General features: G+C 57.3%; 1 pseudogene; it reads right to left on the bottom strand.

Moving 5' to 3' along the window:
• Window positions 1–3,729: 3,729 nt before the first annotated feature.
• Window positions 3,730–3,845, bottom strand: LOC118614093 (annotated as a pseudogene).
• Between the last annotated feature and the right edge of the window lie 18,488 nt (window positions 3,846–22,333).

The raw sequence follows: 22,333 nt of genomic DNA on the forward strand, positions 1-22,333 counted from the left end.
AAGTCCTGAAGAAAACATACAGAAGATGAAGAAACAGACAGGCGGACAGAGACGGCGGAGGAAGAAGCCGCCGAACTCGAAGGCAGGTCACCAGGAAGTGTCCAGTCCGAACAACAGAAGGGAAGATCTCGAAGCAGAACCCGGCCTCGGGGACCCGTGTCACAGCAACACGTCCAGCATTCGTGTCGTCAGAGTTAAAGAGAGGAGAAAATGTGGGATGCTAACAAATAGTTGAAAAAATATTGCCTGAAAATTTTCCAAATTTGGAAAACTGTGTGGATCAATAGGACCAAGAAGCTCGGCAAACACCGATGAGAATGAACCAAAGAAATCTGCGTTCAGACACATCAGGATCCAACTGCTGGGAACTAGACACGCGCGAAATTTCTAAAGCAGCCAGAAAATAATGCGCATTCTCTGCCGGAGAGAAGCGGTTCGGATGCCACGGATGTCCCATCGGGAAGCGTGGAGATGAGCTGCCAGGGGTCCGCCCCGAAACACACGCCCTGAGAAAACGCCTTCAAGAATAAAGATGAAATAAAGACATCCTTCGCTGAAGGGAAGGTAAGAAAATTCACTGCCAGAGGAGGATTCTTTAAGGAAAGCCTTCAGCCAGAGGGAAATGAGAGCCGAAGGGACTCGAACTCCGGGCGGAAGCATGTCACGGACACACAAACGCGCAGACTGGCCTGCGCTGTGAGCCCGTTAGCGCGTGTCTGAGGGGAGGGAGCGGGCAACGGCATCGCTGGCTGCGGGGATTTTCAGCACATTCAGTACAGTATGTGACAACTACGGGGTAAGGACGGGGAGGAGGGGGCAGGCCGCTAGGAGGCGAGGCGCGACAGGCCACTCAGAGTGGGGACATGCTGCTCCTGGCGAAGAGCCGGATACTTCAGTCCCCGGAAAACCGGTCCAAAAACTATCTGTACAAATAGAGGGAGTAAAAACCACAGTAGTTAATACTAAAAACGTTCAGATAATCCAAATAAGACAGGAAAGGGGGATAGAGATGTACAAAAATGGAGGGAACGAACAGGAAAATAATAAAATGGCAGAAGTAAATCCAAATGCATCCTTTATTATGATAAATGAAAACGCTACACGCAACTATTAAAAGACAGGGTTTATCAGAACGGATAAAATGACGAAAATAACCCATGTGCTGCCTACGAGAAACATTTCAAATAGAATGACACAGGTAGATCGAAAGTTGTCTGTGTGAACACTAATCATAAAAGTGCACTGGCTACATTATTATCAGAAAAAATGGACTTCAAAGTAAAAAAAAAAAGTTACCAGCATGAAGTAGGGTGTTAACAAGATGAGAGGTAAGTCTCCAGGAAGACAGAGCGATCCTAGACGTGCCTGCCTCTAACAAACAGTTTCAGAATACACAGAGGGAAGTGAGTGGACAAGTAAATGAATCCGCGTGACCACTGGGGACAGCGACACTCTGCCATCGGTAACTAGCAGGTTGACGAGCAGCAGGGGCAGGCAGGGGACCGGCATGCTCTGCCCCCCGCATCTCGATGACATTTACATGACTCTGTACTGAACAGGAGGGGAACAGGCTTTTCAGCCGACATGGGACACTCACCTCGGAAGATCGCTGAAATAGCATCGAGCATGTTTTCGGACCATAATGGAATTAAACCAGCTATCAATAACAGAAACAGGAAAATCTGCAAACACTTGGAAATTAAACAGTACACTTTTAAACAGTTGTTGAATTAAAAAAAAAGTTCCAAGGGAAATTAGGAAATATTTTTAGCAGAACAAAAGTGAGAATATGACCTATCGAAACCATCCTCATTTACGGGCTGTAGCTAAAACAGTGCTGGAAAGGATACTTAAAACATTAAATTCTTATATTAGAAAAGAAGAAAGGTCTCAACCAGATAATGTAAGTTTCACCTTAGGAAACTAAAAAAAAAAATGAAAAGTGAAATAAACCCATTGCAAGCAGAAGGAAATGATAAAGACAAAAGTGGAACTCAAGCAAACTGAAATCAATCAAACTTAATCAAACTTGATCAAGAGCTGGTTCTTTGTATAGATCAATAAAATTGATAAGTTTCTGTCGAGGCTGACAAACATAGATAGAAGTTAAAATACCAATATCAGGAAGAAAGAGAATCTTTTTCTTTTTTTCAACAGACCTTGTAGACATGAAAAGGACGAGAAGGGAATATGACAAGCAATTCTACATGTCTAAATCTAACAACTTACATAAAACAGACAAAACCCTTAAAAACCGCAAACTACCAAAACTCACCCAAGATGAAATAGAAAATCTGCTTAGTCCTAAAAAAACTGGATTTGTAGTTAAAACCTCTGAGAAAGAAATCTGTGAGTCCACATTATTTTGCTGGTAAATTCTACTTCACCCTTGAAAAAGGAATAGCACCAATTCTATACAATCTCCTGAAGGGAAGACAATAGTTCCCGCCTATGCCATGAGTAAGCGTTGCCTCGATACTTACTCCAGACAAAAACCGCGCACGCACACATGCACACAAATTACAAATATTATTCATGGACATAGATACACATATTCTCAACAAACTATTAGCAAGTTGAATCTGGAATTATCTGATAGAGATTAGAACAAAGCCATCATCTGGGGTTATTGCAGGAATTCAAAACTGGGTCGATGTTAAAATCTGTCCATGTAATCTACTGTAATAGCTATCTTAAAAGTGACGCCACGTGATCATGTAGATTGGTGTGGAAAAGGCACTTCACAACTTGAAATCCATTTATAACAAAGAGCAAACCATTCGAAGCCAACTTCGATAAGCAAAATACCTCCGGCTGATAAAGGACGTTTACAAAAATTTGTTACAGCTTACCACTTAATGGTGAAAGACATACTAAGGTCCCCCTGGATTAAAAAGAAAGGATAAAACGGTCCTATTTATAGACAACTTGCCTATGTAGATAATCCCAGATAATATGCAAAAAACCCTCTAGAACTAAGACATGACTTCAGGATGGTTGCAGAATAAAAGATGAACATACACACAGATCAATAGATTCCTATGTTAGCAATAAGTGATTCGAAAAAATAAAAATCACGCCAGTTAAAGCAGTTCAGGAAAGTGGGGCATGTAAGTGTGAACCTTGCACAGCGGGCACAGCATTCGGATGTGCAGAGTGTAACACAGATGAGGGTGCGCAGAGAAGACGTAAATAAATGCGGATCAACAGAAAGTCCGTTCGCGCCACCAACACCGTAACACCGTGCAGGTGTGCGATCCGCCTGGATTGCTCCATGGGTAGCAGGCCCCTCCCCTCCGCACGGCCCTGAGAGGACCCGCGGGCCACGCCCCCAGCAGGCCCCTCCCCGCAGGCCTCACATGGACCCCGCAGGCCACTCCCCCAGCAGGCCCCTCCCCACAGGCCTCGAGAGGACCCGCAGGCCACGCCCCCAGCAGGCCCCGCCCCACGGGCCTCACGTGGACCGCAGGCCACGCCCCCAGCAGCCCCAGCCCCGCAGGCCACGCCCCCAGCAGCCCCAGCCCCGCAGGCCTCGCCAGAGAACCACTCGGCCCGCTGCGGAGAGTAGACGCCTGTTGCTTCTGCCCTGGTTCGTGGTCCCTTGTTACAGCGGCCACAGGAGCTGACAACGCCAACTACGGGAAGGATATAATATTTAATATTTGCAAACCACGTGTTCCACAAAATACTTGTATCCAGGTGTATTTTTAATTTTGTTATTATCATTTGTGCCTACAGCACCGGGTCTTCCTAGGCGGTCTCCCACCCAAGTACTAACCAGGCCTGACCCTGCTTAGCTTCCGAGATCAGATCTGGAGCTTGGTCAGAGTGGTGTGGCCCTAGACCACGGACCATGGCTCCACTGGGGTGGGAACCCACAACCTTCCGCGTGTAAAGCAGACGCGCTCACCGCTACACTATCGAACAATGTCCCAGATGTATTTTTTAAGCCTCTCAAAACTCAACAGTAAGAAAATAAATAGCCCAATTATAATTGAAAAAAAAGTCATTGACTTGTACAATATAAATATGAGCAACTAATTGTCTATTATATTTCAATAAAGCTGTAAAAAAAAGTATCGAACAGTACTCTGAGCGCACACACACACACAAATAGACTAAACACTGGAACAGACAAGTCAGCAAAGGGGCCGCAAAGATGGACAATAATCCCAGGGAAGGATTTCTGGATCACGCGCCAGTGACAATGGCGGGTAGGGCCACAGCGGGTCGCCAGGGCCCGCCTGTTGGCGTGGCCGAAATGTAAATGCTGGCACCGAGACCCGAGGGGCTGTGGAGGAACACAGTCACTTGAATGCCGCTGGGGGGACGCGCAAAGCGAGCCGGCCACTCTGAAATACCGCCGGCGACTTCTCCTATAATTAAACCAACCCCTCCCGCAGGCTCCAGCCGCCTGACTCCTGACAAAGGGGGGCCGTGTGCGCATTCCCAGGGTCCTCCCGGCGGCTTTGCCTAGTGCCCACCCCGACGGAGAGAGCGACCCACGCCCTGGAAGACAGCGGACACGTGGGCCGTGGCACGCCCTCGCCGTGGGACACGACGCAGCAAAACAAGGGTGCGCGCGTGACACCCGTAATCACGGGGATGAATCCCAGAGGCCTAATGCTGAAGGCGGGCGGTCCCGGGCCTGGCCCGCGCTGCGACTCCGTCTCCATGACACTCCAAAAGCCTTTTGGATGGACGTCCCTCCTTCACAACGCCGTTGCAATCCATCCAGGTGGCTGCGGCCGGCAGCGGCTGTGTGCAGTGTTCTGGGGGTCACGGCTGGTCCATTATCACATGTGTTGAGGTTCACGGAACCACACAGCAGAAAAAATTATCCGTACCGTGTGATGACTTTAACCAATAAATAACAGAAAATAAAGAGCCATCGGAAACAAGAGTGAAGGACCATGACACGCCTAAGATCCGAACGCGGGTGCCCCGAGCTGGCGGGGTGCCGGCCTGCAGGGCCTCTCTCGTCCAGCGCTGGCCGAACGGAAGTGGGGCGGCCCCTGCAGTGGCAGCTGGGCAGTTTCCCACAGAACCGAACGTGCTCCCTTCGCACGGTCCAGTCACCTGCTCTTCGGCATTCACCACCCGAAAACACAGCCGCACAAAACCCTGCACGCGGACGTGACCGCAGCCTCGTCCATAGTCACCGAACCTGAAAGAACCAAGTGCCCTTCAGGGGGTGACGGGTCAACGCCCCGTGGTCCCTACAGACGGGTCGTCCCAGCGCTAAGAGCGAACGCGCCAACGGCCACGAGAAGACGGGGCGGCCCGCAGGCACATGGGACCGAGAGACAGCGGGTGGTCTGAGAAGCCCGCACGCCTGTGAGCCCAGCTCTGCGACGTTCCAGGGGAGGCGTAACCACGGGGACAGGGAAAGGGTCAGCGGTTGTGGGGGGGCGGGGGCGGGACGAACGAGGCGGGGGGAGCACGGAGGGTTTCTAGGCGGTGGAACTGCTCTGCGTGACACCGTGGTGGTAGACACGAGTCATTACACGTGTGTCCAAACCCACGGGACGCACAGCGCCGGGAGGGGCCCGGTGTGAGCAGCAGACTCGGGGAGACGAGGACATGTCGTGCAGGCTCATTGAACGCCCCTCTCTGCGGGGGCACTGGTTGGCGGGACATGGGGCAGCTCTGTAACTTTTGTTCAATTTTGCTATGAACCCAAAACTGCTCTAAAAATAACGCCTACTCAACAAAAGAAAAGGTAGGAAGCATCGAACTCTTCCAGGGGGCGGCGTAAGCTGTGCGCATCAGGCCCTATGACAGGCAGAGAAGGGACAGGGCCCAGGTGTGGCAGCCCCTGGCTGGACTCACCCTGCTGCAGACCACGAGGCGACAGGGTCAGTCAGGCCAGGTGGCCTCCCTGGGGACTTGCCTCCTGAGCAGGTGAGCGGCGGGGCTGCTGTCTCTCCTTGGGCCCAGACCGCTGCAGCTGTCACCTAATTGGCTATCGTCACAGCCCTCTGATTGGCTGCGTGCCACCATTCTGTCCCCCTGCAGCACACCGTGTCGGCGCGGCTGACTTGGCCATATATAACCAGTGCCTCCGACCTCCCCACGCCCCACGGCAGCATCGCCACCGCCTTGCCGCTGCTCGTGTCCTGCCCGCAGGGTCCAGACACAGCCCCCGCAGCTGCCCGCGTGCGCGTCCTGGGCGCGTGAGAGGACGCGGGGCCGGTCACCGCTGGGGCATCTAGATGCCTCCGCTCATCCGCTGAGACGGCGGCGAGCCACCGCGCACCCCACTCCACGCCACCTTCTGTGTCCTCGTGTGCACAGTGGGCTGACTGTGGCAGCTGCGTCCCAGAGCCATTGTGAGGGGGACCACGGCGACTCAGGGCTGAGCTGCGGAGAGCAGAGGCCCCTGCGACCAGCCCACGCAGGGCGAGCCCTGTCACGGCCATCGGCATCACACACAGGAGCAGACGTCTGGCACGCCCCCTCCCCCCCACCCTGCCCCCGCTGCTGTCGCTGGGGACCGGCAGGTGCATTTGAATTCTGACACTTGCACGCTGCGAGACTCTTTCTGTTACGAGGAATGGGGATTTAAGTGCCTTAAACGGTGGTGACGAGATGTAATGGGCCCTCCGAAGCGTGGCCTGGTTCAGCGCCTATTTGACCCAGACTCTGCAGCGACATTATCGGGACTCTGGTTGTGTTTTTCATCCCCCGACTTCCTGCCATCGGTCCTGCTCGATTTCATGTGGTTTCGTCCTCAGGGCACTCTCTCTGCATGGGGACAAGGCGCTAACCAGCAGCCACGCGGTCCCTCCTCCTGTCGGGGAGTGGGCACAGTCGTGGGCAAGGCCCTCCCCGGGGCACATGTCCACCCACCGCTGCCCCCCGGCCGTTTTCTTAGGAGCCTTGAGTTCTTGTCTATCACTGACTGGCAAGCTGAGGTCGTGTGGCCTCCCCCGAGGCCTGGCATCTGGGTGGGGATAGGAGGGGCTGGTCCACGCCCTATACGTGACATGGAGTGGGCAGGGCCAGAGGTCAAGCCAGGACCTGTCGCCGTGGAACCGCCATGCTGGGCTCCAGAGAGGGGAGGTTGGCTCTCGGGAAGGATGTGCGGGCTGCCGGTGGCCACACCTGGTTTGGGTCTCCAGCCGGAGTCCTCGGTCACCTCCGCATCTGGGGCACGGGGCTGACGGCGGCGACTCCGCGGCCGCACGCAGTCGGCGTAGCCTTTGTGGCTTTGCAGTCGTGGTTGCTACGTGTGAGCGCCCTGGAGCTGCCTGGCGAGGGGCAAGGTCACGGGCAGCAACCGAATCCGTGTTGGTCCAGGGCGTCCCGCGCCTTCTAGCACTCAGCGCGTTGCGGAGTCTTTTCCTGCTGCCCGGGCAGTGCCCGCCCGCCCGCTAACGAATGAGCGGCAGCGGCGGCCTTCCCACGCTCCAGGCCCCGTCCCCGCCCCGCCCCCGCCAGCGTCACGCCACCCGCGCATGCGGGGACGCAGCCCGCGCCGGCGTCACGCCGCCCGCGCATGCCCGCGCATCCCGGGATGTAGCCCGCGCCGGCGTCACGCCGCCCGCGCCTCTGGTGGCACAGCCCCCTTTGACGCACATGGCGCCTGAGGCCCGCACGCGTGGCGGGGCCGCAGCCTGTCTGGCGTCCGATGTGCTGCTAACTGCTGCTGTGCTGACTCCTAGTCCGCTGAGGGCAGGATGCAGGACCCACCCGTCATTTGCTCAGGGCTTGGCGAGTCAAGTGGGGGTCCCAGGAAGGACGACAGCGGCGTGATCACGGGTCACACACGGACGGACAGCTCCCCGCACTCACGAGCACTGTCCTCTGGGCGTCTCCTGGATCAGGGAGAGCATTCGGGCGAAGGAGAGTCGCCAGGGCGGGCAGGAACTGAGGGAATCAGAAGACGGGGTTCAGCGGGCGCCTCCACGCCGGTGCCAGCCCGCCCGGTGTCCTGTGGCCATCAACTGCCTCGAATCTGGAGACAGCTCTTCCTCCTCCCCGTGACGTGGAGCCTGGGACTGGCGGAGAGGTGGGCGCCTTGGGCCAGGGCCTCGGGTACAGGGCGATCGGCAGGGCGGGCACCCGGGAAGGGGATGGTGGTGGCTCCTCGCGGACGCTCACGAGGGACCCATGCCATCTGGCCGCAGCGTGGGGCCGAGTGCTCTGTGGCTTAGGGGAGCCACGTCTGGGCTGTGTGCCAAGGTGACCGCAGGCCATGTCACTCGTCTGAGCCTCAGCCTGTCCACAGACCTCGTGCGGGTAACGTGACTGCCTGGCAGGGGTTTTGCAAGGGCTGAATAAGGTCGAATGAGAAAGAAGCGTGAAAAGCTGACTTTACGTACCTTGCGATATAAACGTCACTTAAACATTTCAACGATATTTTTAAAAATTCTGAGAAGGCGGAGGACGGCCCCTGCCCCGCGTGGCTGCTCGGGTTGCTCATGAAAATCAAACACGTCGATGCCAGGGAACAGGAAGTGGACGCGGCGAGCGGACGGAGTGTGTGTCCACCGCCGGAGCCGGGCGACCCGGCCACACCACGCCCGCGCTACGAGCACACGGCCATCGTGAACCACGTCTGACCGTCCAGGCTCCGCGCAGCCCAGGTGGCTCCCACGGCCATGCTCTCGTGCCATCGTCTCCCGGGGGTGGGGGGGCACACAGGATCCCCGCGGCCCGGGCCAGCCTGGCAGCATCCGCCTTCTCCGGACCGGACACGAGGTTACGAGCCGCTGCTGTCCACAGGCGCAGACGGGAGGGCGCGTTCGGCTCACGCACGCCGGGAAGCTGCGCCCCCCCCCCCCAAACCCAGAGCTTGGTGGCACCTCCCTTGGCCCGGGGACTGAGGGCGGCAGCCGCAAATCCTGTCCTGGAGGTTCTGGGATGTGGACCGGAGTCCAGTTTCCTGTCTGCAGGGAGGAGCCAGGCATGGGCAAGCGGTGTGAGGGAGAGAAAGGCCGCCGGCCGCCTACAGGAGCCGCAGGATTCTGGTGACAAGGGGCTGACCGCGGGCTGGCCGTCCGACGGGGGCGCCGACCGTGACCCTGGCCACGTGGAGCAGACTTGGGGCGTCTCTGCATTACCGCCTGGGCAGCCTCGCAAACACGCTCTATCTCACGCGCGCGGAACCGCTTCCTCCACGAGCAGAGCCAGCTGCTCTGAAGACGGCCGGCTGCCCGCGGTGGAAAGGTCAGCGAATCTTCCAGCGAGGAGTGGGGGAGGGACTCGGCACATTGGATGGACCTCCGGGTCTCCGAGGACATCCACACAATCACACGGCTGAGGGAAGGAGTGGTGGGTGGAGCCGGGGTCCTGCAGGGGGGGAGGGGGGCGATTTAGACCGTTCCAGCTCTTTGGGGCCAGGACCGGTCCACTCCTGGCTGTGTCCTTGGTCCCAAGGACAGCGCTGGCCCGTGATGCTGGTGAGATCTTGTGGCTTTTGGGCATTGCCAGCGTCCAGGGTTGGGTGGCACCGTATGGCTCAGACCATCAGACGCAGATGATCAGGTCACCAGAGCGCACAGCCCACGCCAGTGCCACAACCTTCGGCCCTGCGAGGCTGGAGTAGGAAGCCCCTGGCCACACCTGGCTGGTGACGTCCATCCCACTCACGCCTACTGTCCATCCTCCAGGGCCTGGGACCAGCCCCCTCGCCCAGCGCTGCCCAGCCCTGGGCTCCCTGCAGCTCCCGCAGGGGCCAGCAGCCTCGGCCCACTGGGCGCCCTGGCCAGCAAGGCAGCTATGTTACTGCTCGGCCGGCTGGGTGGACTCTGGCCCCGGCTGCAGCGGGGTGGGCTAACAACACAGACAAGTGGCCGTCCTCCTTCACCGAGAGATTCTGGCCAGGCCACCGTGGGGACACCGCTGGGGTGGGGGTCCGGCTCGACAGTGTCCAGCGTGGCGGGAAGCGCCATGAGGTCGGGGACCCCTGGCTTGTGACTGTGCCCCCTGAGGGGTCTGGCTGGCCATCGCGCAGCTCGCCTGCCCGGCACCGCCCTCTCTCCGCAAGAGCACGGAGGCCCCGTGTGTGCCGAGCGCTGCCGTGACAACACGCGGCTTCGTGGTCGCTGTTGTTCACTCCACTTAACGAGCAGTGGATGAGGCGTGCGCAGCGCCCGGCTCTGGCCATCAGGCACCTGTTCTGCGCCAGGCACGGCAGACATGTGAGCAGCGGGAGGTGAGTCCCGCCTGCCTAGTGACAGTGAACAATTGTCCGGGTGTCCCTGCGCCAGCCCGCGGTGGCTTCCGGGGACCGGGAGGGCCCTGGACGCCGAGATGACAGGAAGACGGGACTCTGCGCTCACGGGCTCCCTGTCTGCGAAGCCACCGATCAGCGGCCATGGGACCAGCACGCGGCTCGATGCCAGGAGCTGACCCCGGTCCACGTCCGCCCTCCGCGACCCCGGGGTGGCCAGGTCGGAGCCCCTCGTTCTCCCCTCGAGATTGTCCGGTTCGGCCACCAGCCTTCTTCCTGCCAGAGGCTGAGGCGCTGTTTCCGGCCGTGTTGCTATGCCAACCCCAGGCCGTGTTGCTATGCCAACCCCAGGCCCTGCCTGTTTGGTGTCAGCTGGACGGTGAGCATCCCACCCCCGCCCGCAATCCTGGCCCTGGGAGGAGGAGGCCGGAGCTGAGCGCAGTGGACAGTGACAGGGACGCGGCTCATGGTGAAGTGGGGCTTTACTCGGACACCTAACTGTGACGCCAACGTGCCACCTATGGCCGCAGGGCCAGGTTGGGCTCTGGTGCACGAAATACAGGGGCCTTGTCCCCAACGCGTCTGCCACGGGAGGAGCGAGCCGATGGCGCATGCGCCGTGAGGGAGGCGCCTGCGCAGGGCGGGACCGTGCCTGGCGGAGGCAGGTGACAGACAGCAGGCAGCTGCGAATGAGCGAATAGCGAGTGAATAAGCGGATGAATGAGCCACGCGTGAGAGCGGGGCTGAGTCCAGCACGGTGGGGGGGCGGGGCACAGGGGTCCCCAGGAGCAGGTAGCAGGCCGGGCCTCCCGCGGTCCTACAGGGCGCGACAGCGCAGTAGCAGCAGCACGTCCAACGCGCACCGCGTCCCCCACGGGGCTAGGCGCCCCGCCAAGCGTTGTGTGTGAATGAACTTGTCTGATCCTACAAGGAACCGCGGCACGGGCTTGTCACTGTGGCCACTTTACACGGCAGGAACGACGCATAGGACACCCGGGTCACGCAGGCGGGAGCTGAGCACGAAGGGCCGGCCGCGTCGGGGGCGGAGGCGACACTGGGCAGATGGGTTCAGGCGGCTCCGTGTCCCCATCGGAGGCGGTCAGTGCCTCAGGCCCCGGCCCCGGGGTGGGCTCCGCAGGCTACAGAGGCCGCCGGGAAGTGGATGCTCACGGTGGGCGCCCCGAGGTGGGGATTCCCTCCGGGGGGCCCGCGGGAGCCCTGCCCAGAAGCTCTTTCCAACCCGTGTCCTGCCACCCCAGTGGACGCAGGGGACAGGGGCGCCCAGGGCGGGGCGGAGGGGAGGGGCGGGGGCAGAAGGGCCGGCCTCGAACCCGAGTCCGCGGCCGCGGAGCCGCGCTGGCCCTGGTCTCCAGGCTGCTTTGTTAGAGGGCTCCCGTGACCTCCCTCTCCACGCGTTTTCTCAGGCAAGTGGATAATTCTCCTTCAGTCCCTGGAGAGAAAACACATCCCTGGGCCTGAGACAGACCGCATTTTCGTGGCATTTTTTAAACGCCTTTGAGTATTAAACTTTTATAGTGTTTTTAAACATTCAGGAGGCACTCGCGAGCCACATTGCTCTGTGGCCTGCGGGTGGGAGTCGCGGTCGGCGGGAAGCGGAGGGCGTGAGCGACTCCCGAGGGGGATCCCAGCCCCGAGTCTACCCTCGAGCCTCTAATTCCACATCCATTGAGTGGGGGGCGGGGGGGAGGCTTTGTGTGGACCCGGTTTGTGCGGCTCATAGGGGCACTCAGCAAGTGGCACCCACTTTCCGATCGCCATGCAAGCACCAGCAGACAAGCTGCTGATCAGTGAGTCGCCAAGTGTGGCCAGTTCCTGCCCCAGCCGGAGGCAGTGGCCTCCTTGTGCCCAAGCCCCCGCGGGCTGCTGCTGAGGTCTGTCTGCACCGCCCAGCTCTGCCTGCGGCTCCAGGCTGGGCAGCAGGTGGGGGGGGGGCGGCCAGGCCCGGCACCCTCTGAATGCGATCACAGCAGGGTGGCCTCTGTGGCCGAGCTCGACCCGCATTTAGGATCTGACGAATCGCTTTATTTGTCCGGCATTTTCTGGGGGCCCGGAAGAAACAGTGACACCCCATCATCTCTGCTCAGAGTGCTGGCCCTGTGGACAGAAGCAGCTTCGCAGGGCTGAAAAGCCATGATGACAGGGAGGTCCCGTCCGACCGGGGGGCAGTCCCGCGGGGCAGGGACAGGGCAGCAGCCTCGTGGGAAGGGCAGCGGCACTGGTCTTCGGGGCACTCGAGGATCGGAGACGTGAGGGTGCTGGCCGGGGCGCTGGCACCAGAGTGTGGGGGGCGGGGCGGGGCCACTTCCATCCCCGAGTGGTTCGGGGACATTCACTCCACACCGTTACCCAGGGAGGCAGCAACGGCGTCCCGCCCTGCCCCCCAGACAGTCACCCCGGGTCAGAGGACGGTCCGCGAAGCAGCGATTACACTGACAGGCGGGCCGGGGCGGGACGGGCCGCAGGACGGGGCGCACCTGCTGGCGGACAGCGGCTCTCCCAGGGGAGGGCGCCAACCCCCTGTCCTGTCCCAGCGGTGGCGCCACTGTGTGGGGGCTGAGGGACGTGTGACCCTGTCCTGGATACGGCAGAAGGACGCTCGTGAACAACGGCCACGCAGTGCGGGTCCGGCCGTGCCGGTGACCGTCCGCTCCTCGTGGCCACCGGGGCTGGGGGCTCGCAGGTCTGGCGGGCCGTGACTGGTCCCTTAGGAATTAGGAAAGCTTCCCATCAGGGGAACCGGTGTGCACGGAGCCGCCTGGCACGCCCGGCACTGAGGTGGTCACCGCGGGCCAGAGGAGCCGGGGCGGGGCAGGCTGGGGCAGCCGTGCGGGGTCCCCGGTGGCACGCTGAGGAGTTTAGCCCAGAGACCAGCGCAGGCCAGCCGTCCGCAGGCCTCTAATGAGGCAGCGCTGCCTTCGGAAAATGGCTTCATTGGACCAAAGCGGCCCACCAGGCAGCGCAATTACCTCCCCCTCCACCAGCAGTGCCATAAAAATGACAGACTAGCAGCGAACAAACGGCAGTAAGTACCCAGGAGCGATGACAAGCGAGAAGGACTGTCACCAGAGAAGCAGACGCGGCGCAGGGTTTCTGGGGACGGCGGATAGAATCAGAGCGACCTGTCGGCGGGAACGCGCAGGGAGCAGCTACTGCCGGCGGCCGCCCCGCCCCACCCCCGCCGGGAGCCCCGGGCGCCGCCTGCCCCAGGCCACGGGGGAGCGAGGAGCATGGGGGGGGGCGGGGCGGGGCGGGGGGGGGGGAGTTGGGGGGGCTCTGAATGACTGGGCCCCCGCGAGCATCACAGGAGCAAGGCGGGCAGCGGGGCTGTTGGGTCTCCTTGCTCCACATCAGCCGCCTTGGGTCTGAACCCCAGCTCGGCGGCACCCCTCCAATGCAGGAATCCTGGGAGTGGCTGGTCCGGTGTCTGGCACGTTCCGGCGTCAGCTCTGGGGAAGGCGACTAACCTGAGGCGGAGGCAGAGTCGTGCCCAGGGCAAGGGCCTCAGCCACCCCGGGGTTCTGCCCGTGGGGTGCCCGGGGTCCCATCCTAGGAAACAAGAAGGGAAAAAAATCAGCAGTAAAAATCACCAGTTGTATTATTTTAGGGACAAAAATGAAGTCATTTTGTAAAATTTTCAAAAATTAGGAATCATGTCAAGTAGTTGTTTACATTTCTCGACAGAATGGGAAGTCCTCAGGGTACCCGGCAACGCCTGCGCCTGCCGCGGCGGCCTTCGGGGCGAGACCTGGCTGCGGTGTTCAGGCGACATGTGTTTCGTCCTCACACTGCATTTTTTTCAATAAACGTAAAAAAAAAAAATCAGCGTTTTTAGAAATCTGATGACATCAGAACTCAAAAAATGGCCAGATAGCAGAATGGCTGCATCTGAATATCGAATTATTCATCTAGGCAGTTGGGTTATGGAATTTTACCAAAAAGGGAAAAAAAGGAGTGGGAAAGGGGAGAGCGGAGAGATCAAAGGGGAGGAAATGCTCACAGATGAAAAGAGTTTTTTTCTGAAATGAGAAAGGCCCTGAGTTTTTTGATCCCAAAGTGTCTTTTGTGCGACAAAATAGATTAAGAAAAAAATGCAAGCATTGAGTACATCTGGACACATGCCCGAACTCCGAAAATTAAGAACCGCTCCAAAAATCTTCAATGGCGGAACGACAACACAGACGCCCCCCTGGGGTGGGACCAGAGCCGACGGGTGGGGGGGGGTCACAGCAGCGCCAGCGAGAAAACGTCTTTACAGACACACAAGAGTTTCGATTCTCTAATCCTGTGCCCAAGAAAACCACACTCGAGAAGAGCAAAATACGGTGATTTTTGTGCATGAAAAAAAAAATCTCAGAAAAGTAACTTTACATTCTAGGGACTCTTTTTGAAAAACAATTTGAATAGATATCTACACAAAACAAAAGCGAGGGAAAATCCTGAGTCCAGTAAGGGGACATGGGATGGAGAATAATGGCGCGGGGAAAAAACGGTAAATCTTGCAGTTGATGTCGAATGGACCTTTAGGCACGATATTTGAAAGTGAGGACATTTTATTTATTTTTTAATCACGCGCGTTCATGTGAACGACGCGACGACTGGACATGCGTTTCCACAGCGGTGGCATTGCCACGGCTCTGCGGAGTAACTTCCACGTCGTCGCAGGCGGCAAGACCGCCTTCTTCTCTGGGGCTGAGTACGAACGCGTCTCACCGTGCCTTCACCCTCCGTGCGCGCGCGGACACGGACGTGGGTGGCGTCATGTCTAGGCTGCCGTGACCAGTGCCGGCGGGAGCAGGGGTGTAGCGGTCTCTTGGAGACAGAGATCTCATCTCCTTTATCCTTTGGGTGCCTGGCCCACGAGGGGCTGCTGGATCGTAGGTGGTTCTCTGTTGACTGTATCGAGAAACCGCCATGCGGTTGTCTGGAAGGGGCCACACCGGCTTAGCCCCCGCCAGGAGGCACGGGCCCTTTGTCCTCATCCTCACCTACGCCTGTTACCTGTTTTCCTGGGGGAGGCTGTTCCAGCAGGTGCGCGCTGATATTGTGTGGTTTGGATTTGCATTTCCCTGGCGATGAGTGATGTTGAGCATCTTTTCATACACCTGTCACTCATCTGTATGCATTTTTTTAAAAGATTTATGTTCGGTACTTACTTTACCCAGTCTTCAATCGGGTCGTTTGTTTGTTTATTTGTTTGTTTGCTATTGAGTTATATGAGTTTCTTACCTGTTTTAGACATTAACCCCTCATCAGATGTGTGGGTTGCAAATATTGTCTCCCTGTCCATAGGCTGTCTTTTTATTGTGCTGATCATTTGCTGAGCAGAAGCTTTTCAGTTTCATGGGGAGCCCCACACGTTTATTTTTCCTTTTGTCGTCTGAGGTTTGGGGGCCATATCCAAAAAAATCGATTGCCATGGCCAATGTCAAAGAGCCTTTTTCTATGTTTCCTTCTCGGAGTTTGATGGTTTCAGGACCTACGTTTAAGTCTTCGGTCCATTTTGAGTTGATCTTTGTCTGTGGTGTGAGGCGAGTCTCCACTTTCATTCTTCGGCACATGGACGTCCAGTTTTCTTTCATTGAAGACGATCCTGATGGTGTATTCTTGACACCTTTGTCAAAAATTAGGTGGCCGCATATGCCTGTCGCTATTTCTGGGGTCTCTGTTCCAGCCCCCTGGTCTGTGTGTCCGTTATTAACGGCAGTGTCACACCGTTCTGAAGACTATAGCTTGGTGATATCATTTGAAGTCAGGGAGTGTGAGGCCTCTGCCCACTTCATTCCCAGGATCGCTTTGGACATTTGGAGACTTTTTTGGGTCCATATGAATTTTAGAATTGTTTTTCCTATTTCTGTGAAAAACGTCATTGGAATTTTGATATGGATTGCACCGAATCTGTACATTGCTTTGGGTGGATGGACATTTTAACATTAATTCTTCCCATCATGAACGGGGAATATCTTTTTATTTACTTGTGTCCTCTTCAGTTTTATTCATCAATGCAGTATAATTTTCAGTGTACGGATTTTCACTTCCTTGTTTAAACTTATTCCTCGGTACTTTATTCTTTTTGGTGCTATGATGAATTGGATTCTTTTCTTGATTTCCTCTCCAGAGAGATTGTTGTCGGTGTAAAGAACCATGAGGCGGTATTGCAGCATCGTTCAGAAACGTTTCCATGACCTTCCTCTTCCTCCGAGCTCCATCGAGGCACCAGGAAGGGGGGGATTGAGGGAAAGTTCTCTACAACTTTAAAAGAACAAATAATCATTTTCTAATGGGCGGGTGGGGGGGATCAGGAAGCTTCCCAGTTCTCTTTATAAGACTGAAGTGTCCGAGAGTGGGTGACTGATGGGTGGAGATGTCATCACTAGAGACGAGACCCCGCACAAGCAGAAACCGACTTGTTCACCTGCCACCGCGTTAACCAGTCGGCGTGACGGTTAATCACATATGTCACCATGCCGGGGCTGAGGGGTGTGTGGAGGACGGGTGAATGTGACTTCCACGCGCGTCTGCGAAGGTGTCGTCCCTGGATCAGAGCCAAGAGCCGCCCTTGCCCGGCTGTGCCGCCGCCCGCCGAGCCTTCCTTGGAGGCTGGAATGGAGCAGAAATGGGGGGAGCGCACAGTGTCTCTCTCGAACGAGGACATCCACCTCCTCCCGCCCTCGAAGCTCCCCACCCACACGCCCTCGGGTGTGGGCCAGAGCCACGGCCCGGCTCCCGATCCAGCTCGCAGGTGGCAGAGTGGACGTCTCAGCTCTGCGGCCATGTGATCCCGTCCCTGTGGCAGGCCTCCGCCCGTAGACATCTCTCTCTCTCTCTCCCCCTCCCTCCCTCCCCCACCCCGTCTCTCTCTCTCTTTCTCTCTCCCTCTCACTGGTTCTGCTCCGGAGAACCCCACTAACAAATTAGAAATCACAATAATCATAAAAGCAATGAAAATTACGCTACTTAGTAATCAGCCTATCAAAGTTAATAAGGCCTTTCTAAGGCGAATAATAAACTTTCTCTGAAAAGCTTAAAGTAGACATTAGTAAGTCCTAGAGGTACGTCATGTCCCTAGGTGGCTAGTCCCACGTCGAAAGATGACAATGCTCCCCAAACAAAAATATCAATTTGATGATGTGTCATCAAACTTATGACAAATTTTTTTTTTTTTTTTTTTTTATGTCAGAGGACAAGTTCATCCTAAAATCTGAAGGGCAAATAAATGACTGAAAAAGCCAGGACGATATTAAGAAATAACAGCAAGGAAGGGTGGGGGAGTTTCCTGTGCTCATTAATATCTACTACAAAGTTACAGGAAATAAACAGTGAGGCGTGACCTGTCAGCTGCTCCCGGGGCCCCCGCTCGTCCCTGTGGCCTGCCAGCCCGGGGGCGCCGGGGCCGGGAACGGGGAGCCTCCGCCCGGGTCCTGCTCCGCGCCCCGCGGCGGCTCGGCCGGCTCCGCAGGGCGAGAGCAGCCGGGCTCACGCAGAGCACGGCTCCCGGGACACGGGATGTTAAATCAATCAAACTAAATTAAAAGCTTTGGCCGTCTCTGGAACTCGGGGTTGAGAGGCGGCCTTTTCCTCTTCCCGCCAACGCTTCCCGGGAGGACGCCGGGCCTGCGGCGTGAGTCGTGAAGGCGGAGCTGGGGGCCAGGCTGGGTGGCGGGTGGCGGCAGCGCCCCCCGCGGGGAGCCGTGGCTCGCCCCGACTCAGGTGGCACCCTGCCCGCTCGGCCCCCACGCAGCCCTGCTCTGCAGGCTGCTCAGGAGCGGAGGTTCAGGCGGCAGCCGGGCTCCCCAGAGCGCGGACACTCTGGGGAAGCAGATGAACCTTCCGGGGACCTGCCCTCCGTGCACGATGGTCATGTGGGCCTGGTCCTCCACCCCCCGCCCCCAGGCACTGTGCCAGGCTCTGTTCTGGTTCCCCTCGTTCATCCAAACCCAAAGGCGGGAGGGGGGGACAGCAGGCAGACAAGGCAGGTCGCACCCCTGCTCCCCGCGGAGTGGCAGTCTGGTGGCAGGGCCACCTAGGCTCTGTGGGTCCCCTGACGGAATCGGCCAGCGGCCATCTAGGTGGCTCTGCCCTCACCTCTCACACCTGGTGGGTCAACTTTTCTGAAAAGCCACTGCTAAGCGCCTCACTTAACACCAAGGCACCTTTTTATGTGATGATGCGGGCGCCAACACTCTCAGAAGATACATTGATCCTTAACATGTGAGCACCTAAGAACTGAGCACCAAACACCCGAAGCCAAAGGGCTGGGACGGCCAGGAGAAACGGGCCCGTCCACCGTCATGGTCGCAGACGTCGGCACCCCTCCGTCGGACGTGGACAGATCCGGCGGACAGAAAATCAGTGAGGACAGTCGGTGGTGACGGACAGCGCCGACCACCAGCTGGACCTAACTGACGCCTATGAACTGCCTCATCCCACGGCCGCCCGACGCCCATCCTTCGCAAGCTCCCACGGGACGTGCTCTGAGATACACCACTCTGGGCCGTAAAACACACCTTATAAAAAGAAAAATCAGACAACATCTGCTCTCAGCCGAAAATGGAATTAAATTAGCAATCCATAACAGAAAGGTAGCCGGGAAATGCCAAAACACTCGGAGGTTAAGCAACACACTTCTAAATAGCATGCGAATCAAAGAAGAAATCTCAAGAGAAATTAAAAAGATATTTCCAATTAAATGAAAATGAGAACACAACTTTTGAAAATGTGCAGGATGTGGGAGAAGCAGGGGTAGGAGAGAGGGTTAGAGCGTCAAGTGCATATATTAGAAAACAAAGACCCACTAAAATCAATCGTCGAGGCTGCCGCCGTAGGAAATTGGGAAAAAAAGAGCTAATTAAATGCAAAATAGGCAGAAGAAAAAAATAATAAAAAATTAGAGCGGAAATCAATTGAATTAAAAAGAGAAGATCAGTAGAGAAAATTGGCAAAACCGAAAGCTCTTTCTTTGCAAAGATCAATCAAATCAATGAGCCTCTCCTCTGACTAAGGAAAAGAGAGAGTGATGATGCTAATGTCAGAAACGGAGGAGGAGACATAACTATAGATCTCACCAACGTTGGGAGGCTAGTAAAAGAATACGGTGAACAGCCCTATGCAAAAACTTGATAACCTAGATGAAATGGAACAATTCTTACGTAATGCAATTTGCCAAAACTCACACAAGAGAAATGGATCATCTGAATAGACCTATATCGATTAGAGAAGTTGAATCGATAATTAATAATTTCCCCAAACAGAAAGCACCAGGCCAAAATACAAGCACATCAAATCCAACAATGTAATAAAAGAATTACAGTTAACAGCTAAGTGTGCGAGGCTGGTTCATGGTTTGCTTAATCGGCGTAATCCATCGCGTCACGGGCTGAGGAAGAAGAATCGCACGAGCGTCCTCAGCAGGTGCAGGAAAAGCACCTGACGAAATTCACCAGCCATTCGTGATTAAAAAAAAAAAAAAGGAACTTCACGCAAACTAGAAGTAGAGTGTTAAAAGTACTTACAAATCACCTACAGCTATCGTCACGGGTAACGATGAGAAGCTAGAAGCCTTGCTGCTTGGATCGAGACATGGCGAAGACACCCCCACCCGCCACACCTTCTCAGCGCCTCCCTGGGAGGCCGGGCTGATGCACCGAGATGAGGAAAGGAAGTAAATGGTATACCGATGGGGAGGGGAAAAATAAAACTGTCTTTGTTTGCACGTGGCGTGACCGTCTGCGCAGAAAATACAAGAGTCGACAGTAAACTCCTGGGACCAACGGGAAGGCCCCAGAATACGAATTTCACACACTGCAGTCAGCTGCTTGTCTGTACACCAGCTGCGAGCACGTGGATCTGAAATTAAAAACGCGACACCATTTTCATTAGCACCCTAAAACTAAATACTTAAGCGTAAAGCGAATAAAATAGGTATAAGACCTATATAAGGAAACTACAAAACTCGGATAGAAGGAATCACAAAATCAAATAAATGGACAGATATTCCAGGCTCGTGAATAGGAAGATTCAGTGTAGTCAAGATCTCAAGTGTCAGCGTGATCTGTAGGTACAACGCAACCGCAGTCAAAATCCCAGCGAGCTATTTTGTGGGTGTCAACAAGGTGATTTTAGAGCTCATGTGGAGAGGCAAAGAGCCAGAGTAAGCACTTTAATGACAGAGAAGATCCGAGCGGGAGGACTGACACCCCCCGACTTCCACGCCGGCCGCACGGCTGCGCGCTCCTGACAGTGTGGAGCTGTCGAAATAACAGACAAACAGATCAATGAAACAGAGTCAAGAGCTCGGGAATAGACACGTAAGTACCATTATCTCGTCTTCCACAGAAGGGCCAGGCAGCGCGGCGAGCAAAGATGGTCCCGCGGACCCGCCGCTGGGACCGACGGGCAGCCGCGCGCCAAAGGGCGAACCCAGGCGTGCAGCTCACGCCTTTCGCGGGAATTAACTCGGCGTCGATCGCCGTCTGAAACATAAAGCAGGAAACTGCAAAACTCCTAGAAGGTAACACGGGAAAACCGGGCGACCTCGGGTATGGCGGTGACTGTTTAGACGTAATCACGAGGACGCGGCCCACGAAGGAAATAACCGAGGAGCGGAGCTTCACTCAAATGAAGACTTCCCGCCTGCGAAAGGCGAGTCCGGAGCACGTTCCGGCCGGTACAACCGCCGCACACGACACCACGTGGCGCCCGTCTGGGGACGGAGATGAAGGCGGGAGGCAGAGCGTGTCCTGCAGGACAGGCTGGGTCTGCCCGGGGCCTCTGTGGACGCGCCTCTCCGTCACCAGCTGGCATGGAGGGGGGCGGGGAGGGGCGCCCTCCTGCCTGGCATCCGCCTGGCCCGCGGGGGCCTCGCCCCAGCGGTGCCCGTGGAGCTGAGCGCAGCAGCGTCTTCAAGGCGGGAAGGACGCCAGGCGGACGCTACGAGGTGCCACGCCCTTCTCCGCGCGACCAGGGCTCCCTCGGCTCCCAGAGGGGGTGAGCGGCTGCCTGAGCGAGGTGCGCCCACCGCGGCCCGCAGCTGGCGCGTCGCGGGCACGCGCGCTGGACGGGGTCCCGGCGCGGAAGGCGTGAGCCCGGAGCGGGGCGCCCCCGCTTCGCAGCGGCTCACCCGAAAAGGTCTTAATGCCTCACAATATTTCCGTTTCAAGGTTAATTAAAAGACAATCCCGCTGCCTTGCCTTAGGGAGCGCCTCCGCGCGCCCTGGCGCCTCGAGTGTCAGTTTTTATTATCCGCGAAGCTCCGCGCCAATGCTCGCTCCCCCGCCCGGCCTCAGACACGCTCGAGCAAAGCCGCTCCACGCTCTCGAGGAGTCCTGACAGGACATGGGTCCCCATAAATTTTTTCTGGTTCGTAATTTAGGGAAATCGCCTAAACTTCAGAAAATGTGCTTTGAATATTAAAACACTAAAGAATAGATTCTAAGTGTACAGGGACGCACGAAATAACGGTCCGCTGCAGGGCGCGCCCGCGCTAGGCGCCGGGAGCTGCACGGGGGGGTGGGGGGGGGCCCGGTGGCCGCGCCCCCGGCCTGCCGGCGCCGAGTGCTTTGCTCTGAATCACAGGACGTGGTTCTATCACGTTGACTAATTGGCTCCTAACCAATTAAACCAGACCGAAGCCAAGAGCTGCTGGAGTCTGGTTTTTCCTGGAGGGCGCCGATGTAGGGCAGTCGCTGGGGAGAAAGCGGCCGGCCCGGGGCGCACCGAGGGCTCAGCGCGGCGGCCGCAGCCCGTCCACACGCCGACCCCGCAGAACCTTCCGCGACCATCCGCGTGAGCCCGTGCAGGGCCCGGTCAGCCGCGAGGCCTGTCTGCGCCCGGAGCCAGCCCTGGAGGCCGAGACAGACCCTGGCGAGCGAGTCTCCGTGGGGACCGGGGCGCGGGGACCGGGGCTCGACGCCTCGCCCCCTGCTGCGCCCCTGCCCGTCGTCCCCGCCTCCTCTGCTGCTGCCCCCAGCACCCCCTGGCCTGCCCTGTGAGCTCTGGGTGCTGCGCCCAGCTCCTCCCCACGTGGCCGGGAGGGGACACAGGGCTGCAGCAGTGAGGAAGTGTGGCCGCCCCTTTCTGGCGGGGGTGGGGGGGATTCGGGGGGCCGGGGGGGCCCCGCAGGACGAGGCCGAGGGT

This window comes from Rousettus aegyptiacus, unplaced genomic scaffold (genome assembly GCF_014176215.1).
Source record: "Rousettus aegyptiacus isolate mRouAeg1 unplaced genomic scaffold, mRouAeg1.p scaffold_m13_p_2, whole genome shotgun sequence".
In the NCBI taxonomy this organism is placed as follows: domain Eukaryota; kingdom Metazoa; phylum Chordata; class Mammalia; order Chiroptera; family Pteropodidae; genus Rousettus; species Rousettus aegyptiacus.